The following is a 13,398-nucleotide window of genomic DNA, read 5'->3' as shown; positions in this document are numbered from 1 at the left end:
GTATTGTTCATTTATGTGATAAGAACCTTGATAAAATCATCACCTAAAAAATATGTATTAGAAAGTATATGTGTATAAGTGTTATGCAGAACCGCAAATAGTATAATGTCACCCACTCGGTCTATCTATCTATATATCAAAATCTCCTCTCATTGTGTAGGAACATTTACACTGCCTATTATATATATATATATATATATATATTTATATATATATATATATATATATATACAAAACAGTTTCTCTCTTTGTATATACCCTGGGTATGTCTCCAATATGCTATCTGTTACAACATGAACATCTTAAGACATATAAACACTCAACACATGAACACTCCTAAGACTGTATCTAGATATCACACTGAGACTTTCTAATACTAACATGAACAACAATAAAAAATATATACACCATCTTAATAATAACACATAGTACGTAAAATGTATGTCATATATTGTACCTTCTAACAATACAACCCATTACATAACAATTACCTCTTCACTTCCTTGATAATCGCAGATTCCCCTATTTTTTTTTCTGACAGAGTTCACTGCCACAATCAGTTAATATCAATGGAAGTAGTAACATCCTTTCTCTCTAAGTAATTCATCCTCCTCGCCACCACTTACACCATTTCCGTGATCTTTCACAATGAACAGTTACGAAGGAACGCCGGTTTGGGTTTTCTTTAAATTGTAGTTGATTAAAATAACTGAAATGGGAATTTACCGTGCCTTTCCGTTCTATGCTTCCTATATGATGAAACGCACCACGAAATTAACCGATACCCATATTCCCACAAACATTAATTCGAAGCCTACGCTTACTTTTACGTTGCTCATTACATTTCATATTACTTCAACACATTGCATAGCATGCTATTCAAACACTCTCTTACAGAAATTCCTGTTCTGCAATACAACTTGAGTTTACACATAAAAAATCGCGTTTAGTAAAAATACCCGTAACGAACTAATCTTTGGTTACATGTTTTACTGCAAACCAATTATTTTAATAAAAATATAAAACATTATTTGCGGTTTATTTCGTTTTGTAGTTGCTTACAACAACTGGAATGAATTTTTAACATTCCTTTTACTTCTATGCTTTCTACTGGATGAACCACACCATAGACTTTACCGAATCGAACTAACCTTTGAGTCCATGTTTTATAACAAACCGATTTGGTCTCTAAGTCTTACTTATAACACGTTTGTTTTTCTTGTAGCGTACCCTCATCGAATAACACCTAGCAACCGACATTAAGATAAATGCACTTTCATATCACATTGCATTATACAATCATGCACTTCTTTTATGTTAACTTATTTAAAATTACTAAGCTCAGTTGCAGTGCTCCGTGGCGTAATTAAAATTAAAAAACTGTGGTTCCCTTTGTTTGCCAGGGGGGATAAATGCAGTTTGATTTCTTTTCCATGAGCAGGGTAGTAGTAACCTCAACTATAATGTCATCCCCCCAAAAAAAAAGTTAGCCACTAAAAGAACATTGGAAGGCAAAATTAAACAAAAATAGACATCATTTCCGGTTTTTTTAGTTTCCTAAATACGTCCTCTGATTACATTTCGTTAAACTTTTCTCCGGTCATATATTAGCTTATCATTTCATAAATAGCAATCTCCTACATTTCATTCAGTATTTGAAACCTTGAAATTATTTCTTTAGTCGGTAGCAGGGAAGGGGGAGTAAAAACATAAACTGAATTGTGTCATTTTTTCCAGTTTAAAGGGCGATACATATCAGAATTCAACAATAGGAACGTAGAGTACACTAGTTGAGTATATAACAATCTTCACTTTTTACACCATGCCATTTTTTTTACAATATGCCACAAAAAATACCCTTAGTACTAATACATCGGCAGTTGCAACCAGAAAAAGAAGTAGACAATGAAGGCATTATGAACAATCTCAGGAAGACACTTTGGTACTTCCTTCAACGAAAACGCTAATCGAAATCATGGGTCACATCAGCAAGATTCTTTTCAGCCAGACTCATATGAGCCGGAATAGTCTCAACCTACTGATATGAACACATATGTGGAACTAATGGTTGCGCAAAACAGACAGGCCATATTAGAAGCAATATAGACACAAACATTACGTGCAACTGCTCCTAAACTATTGTTCTGGTATTTAAATAAATTCAAACATGCTTCCGTAACTATTTCCTGGTGTCCGAGCTGTTAAATTCCCACGTTTGTTTCACACTTTATTTTCCAACTTCGCCTCAAGGCTTCGGATTGGATAATTCCTACTTACCTACCATAACTTTTGTTAAACTCCCTCTGCCCCCGGACACAAACACCCGGGCAACCATTCTTTATTATTCTTTTCTTTTGATTTACCCAAACACACCTCGACCCACCCGGGCAAAGCCGGGTACTCCTGCTAGTATAATATATATTGAATAAATGCAAGGCAGCACTATTCAAAAGTCCGTACCCTTTGTAACGACGCCCCGACATATTTTTTCTTTCCTGTCTTTCTCCCTCTTTCTATTCATCTATAATATAAAGCTGAATGTGTGTGTGTGTATGTGTGTGTGTGTGTGTGTGTGTGTGTGGTCACGGATAGGCGCCTATATGGTTGACTATTTTAGAAAACTGATTACATATAATGATAGAAGATGTATCGAGACACAGGAATGGGTATGTTTGATCTGGCAGAACGGTGGGTTATTAAAATTGTGGGGTCTGGGTTCGCGCCTGGTCCATAAAGTATGGAAATAAAAACAAAGAAAAATTAAAAGAAAAAACGTTTACACGTGTTTTTGATGTAGATGCACATAAGAATACTTTGATAAGTATGTTTTAACTTTAATAGGGATGGTATAATAAAATTGTGGGGTCTTCGTTCGCGCCTGAGCTCAATAGAATGGAAATAGGCACATACGTTTATAAAGATATTTACTATCTATCTGCGTAAGTATACTGTTATAATTATGTTTCAGACTGAAGAAATATGGTATAATAAAATTATGGGGTGTTCGTTCGCGCTTGACCTCCATAGAATGGAAACATGTCACAAAGTTTAACAAGGTTTTTTAATATAAGCCCACAGAATATTGTGATAAGTGTTTCAGTGTGAACAGGTATGGTATAATAAATTATGTGGTTTATCTATTTTATTTTTACTTTCATCATATTTTGCTTTTGTTTTGATACCCCCAAATTCGAAGCTATCTCTTTACAACCCTTCCTTTTCATAACCTATCATACTTTCATAAATCAGAGTCCATTTTCTGTAGCTGTTTTTGAACCCAATAAACGACGGGTAATTTTACTAGTGTATATATATATATATATATATATATATATATATATATATATATATATATATATATAGACAGAGAGATAAATTTATGTATATATATATATATTTATATATACGCATGTATATATAACTATATATACATATATATCTGTGTGTGTATATGTGTGGGCGTTGTGTGTGTGTGCGCGCGCGTGTGTGTGTGTGTGTTTAGATAAAAATATAAAATGTAGGAATCATCGTGAGCACACTTTAAACGATCGTCCCGGGGTTTGTAAATATGTTTCGTCCCATAGCTTCGCCTCCAAAGTCTCATATACATTACGCCTTGTAAGAAAGATTCCCTTCCGACCACGAAGATGATTAATTGGTCAAATACCCACAAGGATTAGAAAACTAATCGATCTTATATTTCCCAGAAATATATCGGCTACCTATAAAAATTACACAAAACAATACATGGTAAACTGAAAATAATTATACACCTGAAAACCTATTAGCTCTCTTATATATTCCGAAACTTGCTTTTCATGAAGATAGATTATCTATACACCAATAATTCGTTTTACTTTTGTGTATTATCGATATTCCTATTAAACACCCTCTTTTCTATTAGTATTTATTTGCTTTCCCACCAATGAAAAATGTGACCCTAGGTCGTTTTAATGTAGAGTAAAACCAGCTCCTCGAAAAAAGGCAAAAGGAGCACTCTGGTTGGGACGAAAAAAAAAAAGAATTGTCCCAGTATAGGGGGTTTCCCCTCCATTGAATAAATAACCATGTGCAGCATCTGCAGAACAGATACTACACCTTGATCTTTGCCCGAAGCCCAAGAACAACAGGGTATTTATTTGCTTCCCCACTGAGAAACTTAGGTACGCATGGAGAGTGAAGGGGAAATGGGGACCATCTCCCCAGGGAGTAGGCGAGCTGGATATTACAATTGGTATGAAGGGTTTCCCCTACATTGACCCTAACTTATATGTGGGGTTGCCCCCACATATAGTCTTTGCTTGCAGTATCTGCCGAAACAGATACTACACTTTGATCCCAGGTCGAATGCCAAGAACGACAGGGTATTTATTTGCTCCCCCTCCGAGCAAAGTAGGCCCAGACCGATTTTTAATGTGAGGAGTGAAAGTGAATGAGGACCAACTCCCAGGGGAGTAGGGGAGTTGAATAGTGACAATTGGTATGAAGAGTTGCCCTTACGTCTTATATGTGATGTTGGTATTTATTTGCTCCTCCGCCGAGCAAATTAGACACAATTTAATGTGAGGAGTGAAGGGGAAATGGGGACCAAATGGGAGCTGGGTAGTGACAATTGGTATGAAGGGTTGCCCCTACATTGACCAAGGTTTATATGTCGGGTTGCCTTCACATATAGTCTTTGCTTGCAGTATCTGCCGGACCAGATAGTACACTTTGATCTCGGCCCGAAGGCCAAGAACAACAGAATAAAGGCAAAGCCTATATTCAGTTTTATGTATTTATTTGCTTCCCGACGAAAGCAAATTAGACACAAGGTCGTTATAATTGTGGTGTTAAACCAGCTCCCATAAAATCAGGGTAAAAAGGGGGAACTCTGGCAGTATCTAAAAAAATAGTAATTGCCTCAGTATGAACGGCCCCCCCCCACATTGAACAGTACATAGGGGCCGAGCTAGGCCGGGTAGAACTGCAAGTATATATATATAAAAGTGAACGTGTATGTGTGTCTATATGGCTGTGTGTCTGTCTGTGTGTCTGTTTACATTGCCCTACGCAACAAGTCTGTCAATTTTAAGTCTACAGACTCGAAATTTAAAATACAGGGTACTGAGATTTGGGGAAATCTTTGCAATCCATTTTCGGCCAGAAATTTGGTTGTTAAGGGGGCAAAGTTCAACAATTTTAGCTTCGAGAACTCTACCATACCCCTGCCAATTATGATTCTTAACAATTAAACTTTTAAATCTATCTTAATAAATTGAGTTGAGCCGCAAAGAAAAAAAATGTAAATGGTCAAAAGTTTTTTTTTTTTTTTAAATTACCTCTGCGGTCTGTACCAAATTACTCAGACAATTTCTGGTCTAAAAAATTGAAATTTTACATAAAGGGTATTCAGAGATAGGAGCATTTTTAATCGGTTTGGGTCGAAGAGTTTTAATTGCCAATATATAAATGTTTTTACGTATGTTTGCATGTCTGCCTAAACCTTTCGACAGAGACGAAGTATTTTACCAAGATCAGTATTGTTTTCAAGTTCGACGTTTCAGACGACAAATATCGAAATATTGGCTAAAAACATTAATAGCTTCACCAGAGGGTTGCTTTATCCGCCGATATTTTTTAAAGTCATTCTCTACTTTCGATTGTCTTGCCTTAATTTAAACATTAGTTACTTTTTGTTTGGCGGTGGTCGGAAAGGTAAAGGGTCGAGCCTGCCTATCTACTACCACTTTGTTTTTTCTCTTGTTTTTTTTTATGCCCAACATCCACATCCACACACCCGTGCAAAGCCGGGCTGAAATGTTAGTATATATATATATATATATATATATATATATATATATATATATATATATATATATATATATATATATATATATAGTAATCTATAAAATATATATGGCGATTAAGCTACACTGAATATTCTGCATTTCATCCACTATAGGATTCGTCAGGCTTATGCGCATAAGCCTGACGAATCCTATAGTGGATGAAACGCAGCATATTCAGTGTAGCTTAATCGCCATATATATTTTATACATTACTAACTAGCTCTACCTACGTATTGAGCACTTTTGAAGTAAATACTTAAAGTTTACGCATAAATCTATACTTTCGTATATTAAATTTATGTGAGTAAATGTAGTAGTTATATATATATATATATATATATTTGTGTGTATGTATTCCTATATATACATATGCATATATATGTATATACTCGCGCACACACATACATACGTATATATATATATATATATATATATATATATATATATATATGTACATATACACACAAATATATATATATATATACAACCATATATATAAGAGGAAGAGAAAGAAAAATAAACTGTAAGTTAAACTTGACACTCAAAATTTAGTGTTCGACTTAAAACTCCAAAAAAACAATTTACAAAGTCCTTATTCCGCGGAGTTTTAAAGAATGCTATTTTTATTATTCTTCTTATCAGATGACATAAAGAGATCAGCAAATTATATACTGCACTGCCAGGAAAAAACAAAACAATTTCCATTATTTCAGCGGTTTTGTAAACTTTCCAATCGGATTTTTTAAAACTGTCCAATTGGATTATTTGCATCGTCACGCTAGACTGGTTTTGGAATACATTCTATCTAAAGAACTATTTTGCATTTTGTATCAGCTCTTGAGGAGTTCATTCAAGCTGAAATGTTATGCACCGTTTGTTTTTATATTAGTTTTTTTGGATATCCATTATTTTTTTTCATGTTTTATTTGACAATTGATAACTACAATAAATTACAGTTTCCCTTAATGCCTAAACTAGCAAATGCTAGCATTGCTACAAATATAATTTGCTGATTTCTTTATGATGAGAAGAATAATAAGAATAGCTTTTTTTTATTTTTGTTTTGGAGTATTCAGTTGTACAATAAATTTCGATAGGAAAGCTCAACTTACATTTTTAATTTTCTTTCTCTTATAATAAACTCTATTCTCTATTGCGTATTGTGTATTTTTAGTTCGGTTGCGATTACATTTTTTATATATACATACTGTTATTAATATAATTTTGAAGATTACCATTGCGTATATCAGGTAAACACTAAATCTCTTTGTTTTCATTAATATATATATATATATATATATATATATATATATATATGAAATATTTTCATTTATATAAACACATATTACATAGGTGCTACGTTTAACACGCTAATGTTTCAGACAATTGGCCGGTAAGAAACAAACGTTCTCGTCAGGGGCCGTAATAAAGTTTGTGTATCACTGCCTGTATCAGAATTTTTGTAGGAATTTTTGACAACCCTAACACGAAACTGCAAGTAAAATATTTTTAAAAAATCGTAATTTCTCTTTTAAAAGTGAGGTGTTTATTTTCTTTACGGATTATACTTCAAAAATAAACTATTAAAGTTGTAAAATATTATTTTTTTATTTAAAAAAAACAGTAATGAAATTAATTGAATTTTACGAGCTCAGTATTTTTCAATTTTTCAACTTTAAAAATCTATCAACCTTTTCTATTGATTCTATTTTTACAATATATTCAGGGTCAATGTGATATTTTATGCTCTTTCCAATAAAGCGAATATAATATTTTAGACAAACGTTCTTTTTTTAATTCACGCCCCCTATTTTGAAATGTCTATTATTAAAGTAAATACTTAATTAACCTACCAAAGTTTTATATATCACAAATTGAAGATAAAAGATCAATAAATAATATATTCAAATTTACAACAAAAAAGTAGTGTTTTTAGAAATTTACCTGTAAATCCGAAGTTTTAAACCCTTTTTATTTTTTTAAAAATCACGTTGTTTGTTTTTTTTGTTTTTTTTAGTTTAAATGAGACCTTGGTCCTTGCTCCTTTAATTGAGAAAAAATAGGTTTTAAATGACATTCTTCGAGTAGTCATAAGCTTGGAAAGACAGTGATATGGAATTATTCAATACTTTTCACGAACTTTCTGACAACGTAGTGTACCACTGAAAGCGTCTGGTTCAAAATCGGATGAAGTGAGGAAGTTTTTGTTATACAAATAAAACGTGGAATTAGGTTACATTTTAGATTAAAGACAAAGAAAGCGACAGAGAGAACAAATTTAAAGGAAAACAAAAAGAAAACGAAAAGGAAAAAAGAAAGAGATAGAGGGAAGGATAAAAATGTTAGTGTTATTATATTAACATATGAAATGGGAGGGGCGGGGAATACATGTTAAATCATCTACGAAAAACTGGTAAGGAAGGAAAGTTTAAAACATACATTTTGTCTGCCGTAAAGGAAATATTACGAAGGAAAGAGGTCGGCTGAAAGGAAGGGGTAGATAAAGACAAATAAGCACATAGAGCTTCCGGTACGGCATACAGCCACACAAATGTATACATATTAGTTACTAAATTTAACCTATACACACATGTGGCCACATATATATATATATATTTAGAATTGTGCAAGAAGGTAGAATGAAGATACGGACAGCAGGACATAACAAAAGGAAATCAAAGTAGCAAAGGGGATAGGATTTGAAGTGTCCAAGTTAATAGAGGTTTCATTTTTTTTATTTAGGAGCTCACCTCTTTCCATGCACATAACAATGAAGACATCTTCATTCAAACATAGCTAGCAAAGTGAGTTGAGTGATTTGCATGTATTTTACCCTATGAATGCCCTATTTGACAACTGGTGTGAGCTTTTAATCTTTAAAATTCCTATATTTATGTTCTTTTATTTGGGATCATAAATTAACAGTTATGACCAGAGAACCTCTCTTTTAATGTGTTACCAGCAATTCCAATACAGCATTTACTTACATTAGGACTTTCTTCAGTAATGATTGTTACTTTGTATACCACAGTCAAGACTAAACAATTTTGTGTAAGTGGGCATCAAGGCTGGTTTCAGCAATTAAAAGATCTAGTATTATTAATTCAGATATACATGGCTCTTGGTTTCTATTTAATATTTTACTATTGTGGTATTTAATAATTTTTCAAGGTTATCGGCACAATCATAACTTAGTTTGAAGCTGTTTTATTTTATGTTATGGAGGTGGTCCCTAGTGGAAAATGCATTTTGATAAGATTAAGGATTTTATTTTCAATGTTTAACCATGAAGTTATAGGGAAGAGCAGAACAGATGATTTTTTTTCGTATTGTAAGATATATTTTCATTTGATAAATTTCTAGTATACTCTATTTGAATCTTTTATTATTCAGTATATTTAAGAGCTTTAATATGAAAGTTTTTTATGGGCATCGGAGATTTCTCTGTTACATGAGGTGTAGCTAATTCTTTTAAAGTTAGAATTCGGGATATGTTTAATCACTTATTTCTGACAAGGAAATCTATCATGCCCATAAAAACGTTTATAAAAAAGCCGCTAAAGATGGTGGATATAAAAACACTCAACTAGAGAATACTGATACCTTATCTACCGAAAAAGGCGTACTAAAGATAGTAACAAAAGAAAGTTCCCTTAGTCTAGAAGGACTACTCCTCCGTTGATTGAGGAAAAAACGGTGAATAATTAACCTTCTGCTTCTCTTTCCCTCCCTTACTCTATTTTCTCTCTCTACCACCCTCTGCACCTTTCTAATACCCCCTTATCTTACTCCCTCTATATATCTCCCCCACTCTCTTTCATTCTATTTCTTTGTCTCTTCCACTGGCTGTCTCTTACACTCCCTCTCTATCTTTTTTCTATCACTACAATTTATTATATATTTCTTCATCTCCTTCTCTGAATCTATTTTCTCTCTTTCTCTTTTTATCTCTATCTCTCTATCTTCCTTTTTGTTCATCTATTTTATAATTTTCATCGTAGTTTAGTTTACTGAATTAATTACAGTTAATAAGGTATCGTCAAAACATGAACCAACCATATTTTAGTCACCTAAACCAATTAACTGTAAATATGAAAATATTGTAAATATATTGACAACCCTGCTTTAATCATCTAATTCATTACTATGAGAATAGAAGTTATTTGAAAATTTCTGCTACTTAGAAAAATAACTAGGATGAACTGGTAAAAGCTTTTTTAGTAAATTAATTTTGGCAGCAATTCGATTACAAAATGACTACTCATTTTGTTTTGAAATTTCTATAAAATTTTCGATTGTTCAAAACTCTCATGTTCACTATTTCGAAAACATCTAGCATGAGAAAATTTTTGCTGAAAAGGAAACTTTTTGTTAGGAATGAATGGAGAATTGCACACAAAAAACACTTGAGGCTCTCGATCGATCCTTTCAAGATTTGCGTGGCGATATAAGTCAATTTGGGAATGCAGTTCTACTGCTTGCATGAGATTTCAGCCAAACGTTAGCCGATATTCTTCAATCAACACCAGCAAATGAAATAAATGCTTATACTTTTTCATGCCATGTGAAGACATTCCAACTTAAATCAAGACATGTATGTCCAGTTGCAGAACGCTCTATCTGCATAGAAACTGGACCAGAGACAGTTGTGTTCTTTTATAAAATGTTAGTATATATCGCTAGTATTATCTAAAGGCATGGTGATTCACCGGGACAAATATGTCGTTGTATGCCCACTGTGTGTATTATTCATACATTTACTTTCAGAGTTACATTACCCCAGAGAGCATTTGACTCGATACACTACAGATGTGTTCCAAAAATTCTATAGTCGGTGATGAATTGTTTGTAACCACGAGGTGTTGTGTTCTGGACTTCTTGTGGTAAATAACACATTTAATTTTAGTAGTCAATAGGCGTCAAACATCTACAAACAATTATTTAATTGAATTTTATCGATTATGAACTTAAGTTTCATTTGATTTTGAAAATATATATTAATGCAGTTTGCATTACGGCGTTGGGTAGTATTATTATTGGAGTTTTCAGGGGAGTGTAGCATTCGTTTCATTTGTTCATCAACAATGTAATAAGGAAAGTGATTGTTTATGATTACTTGTTTATCTTTTTTATTTCAGTGAGGAAGGATTTTTTCTGAATGATATAATTTTAGCGCGATTTTATAAATTTCAAATTATGACTATTTTGCACCTTTGTGAGCACTCACACGAAGGTAGAAAATAACCATAATTTCTCATATTCACTCTATATATCGCCTTTTGTAAATAAAAGACTATACCCTTCATTGCTTTTAAACATGTAATTGAATACAAAATTTAGCCACAAGTTTTTTTGAGAAGATTCATACTTTTTCGTCTAACATAAAATAAAGAACTACATTAAATTCGCATGTTTACTAGGGATGCTATTATTTGTATCAATATCGATTGTAAAATTCTTAATATATGCCATAAACGCAGCAGACATGTAGATAAAATAATTAAAAATACATTATCTTTGACAATATACACATATTTATTGGTTGCTTACAGGTGAGTAAATGGAAAGTGACGAAAATTAGTAATTAGTTTGATGAATTAAATCCATCTTTACCCGATCTATGTTTCCTTTCAAATGAGCATTTTTTTTTTATTTTGAACCCGATATCTTTAGACATGTGTCGTAATATTCATTTTGAAGAAAATCTCACAATTATCAATTTGTACCATTAATAACATCTCAACGGTACGATTGTCATTTTAACTTCTCAACGGTACGATTATCATGTTAACATCTCAACTGTACGATTGTCATGTTAACTTCATCAATCATATATATATATATATATATATATATATGTATATATATATATGTATATATATATGAGGAAATACTACGATTCATCTATACACCATATGCAATATAACATTTTAGGTTAGAAGTATTCCAAATAATACATGACATTCTTTGATTAATTATAATATGTCAATTTTCGCATTAAAAAAAACGTTACTAGAAAAATTTCCATTAAAACTCGATTCACCTCTGTTATATAGACACAAAACCATCTAAAACTGGTTATGAGCTGATAACGGCAATAATCTACTGCTGATGTTTGTCAACCAAGCTCTCAGCGTCTAAGGCAATATATATGGAGCCAGAATTAAACTGGACTACGTGTAAAATATCAAGTTTTATTTTTCTAATCATATAAACAAATAATTAAAATAAACAATACTTATTATATTATATAATTTGCAAAACTCTTTTATATAGTGTCTCAAATAAGAAGGTCCGATCGTTCTCCTATTTCGATTGCCTATCATTGTATACGTTTTGCTTACCTACAAGTGTTGGCTGTCATCGAATATCGATTGCCTGTCATCAGATTTCTTTTCGTAACGTAGCATTGCCTGTCAATGTAGTTTTCCGATTGTGAAGCTAAAACCTTTGAAAGGAACGAAGCTGTAATTCGCGGTCTGGGGTTTTGAAATAATTGATTTTCTCTTGCTTTTGTTCTCGCTTCAATGTAATGAACGAACGATATTGTCTGGCTTTTGAAACAAATCGACAACCATAAATCATGTGTTGCTCCTGTCACGGCCAACACTTTTCTCTCTTTCACTCACAATCGTCAGTGATTGAATCGCAAAAATAAAACCGGCTAAAAGTCGAACAACAAACGCGCTAAAAGATATAAAGGGCAATTCACGACTTGAAATATTTCCAACTTCACAATATTGCAAAGAAATGCCATTAATGATATATCTGTGATCTTATTAAACTTACTCTGTTTAAACGTAAACAATTTCATCACAAATACAGTGGCTTTTAAAATTTCGTGTAGTATTGTATTGCCCTTTGTATAGTGTTACAAATTTTTCAGAAAGACACAAAATCAGTTTCAATTATGTATGTCAATGTTTACAATAGCATTCTACTATAATTGATTCCTATATACAGTTATAAAACTGGTAAGCAATTGTTATTTTCACAAAAGTCTATCGCTATTTAAACCAGCAGGTAAACGTAAAGCTTAACCTATTCAGTTTTTTATAGCATTGATCAGTTTAAGGGAGCAAAGTATACTAATTATGCAAATGGTTGCATGTAAAGTCTATTGTGTTAACAAAATTACACCTCCAATAAATAGGTATTTCTAGAGTTTACCGACAAAGCATTCAATACGACAAGCAAAATAATGGTAGGTTTCTTGTAGGTATAATATTTAGTGTTTTGAAATTATCACTTATTAATCCGCATGGCCGTCTTTTGGGACCGTCTTACGAGGATCGTTTTTTTTTTTTGCAATGCAGTTGATATATTTGTAATATTTACAAATAAAAAGAATTATTACGACTTGAAAGTCTTGGACCTATTGTTTCATTCGTCATTTCATAACTACTTTAAGAAAATTATACAACTGTTACTCAATGGTCTTGTATGATTGTGTCGTATGCTCGTCAGTAACTCTATCCATATGTAGTAAGCTACCAGTTTACTTGGAACTGCTATTTCATAAAGGATTCGAATTCTGTACAATCTGAACATAATAAAACTTGCGTGG

Source organism: Euprymna scolopes, chromosome 6, assembly GCF_053919585.1.
Source record: "Euprymna scolopes isolate OS-2025 chromosome 6, ASM5391958v1, whole genome shotgun sequence".
Lineage (NCBI taxonomy): Eukaryota > Metazoa > Mollusca > Cephalopoda > Sepiida > Sepiolidae > Euprymna > Euprymna scolopes.
The sequence above is the reverse complement of the archived record's forward strand: the minus strand, read 5'-3'. Positions refer to the sequence as shown.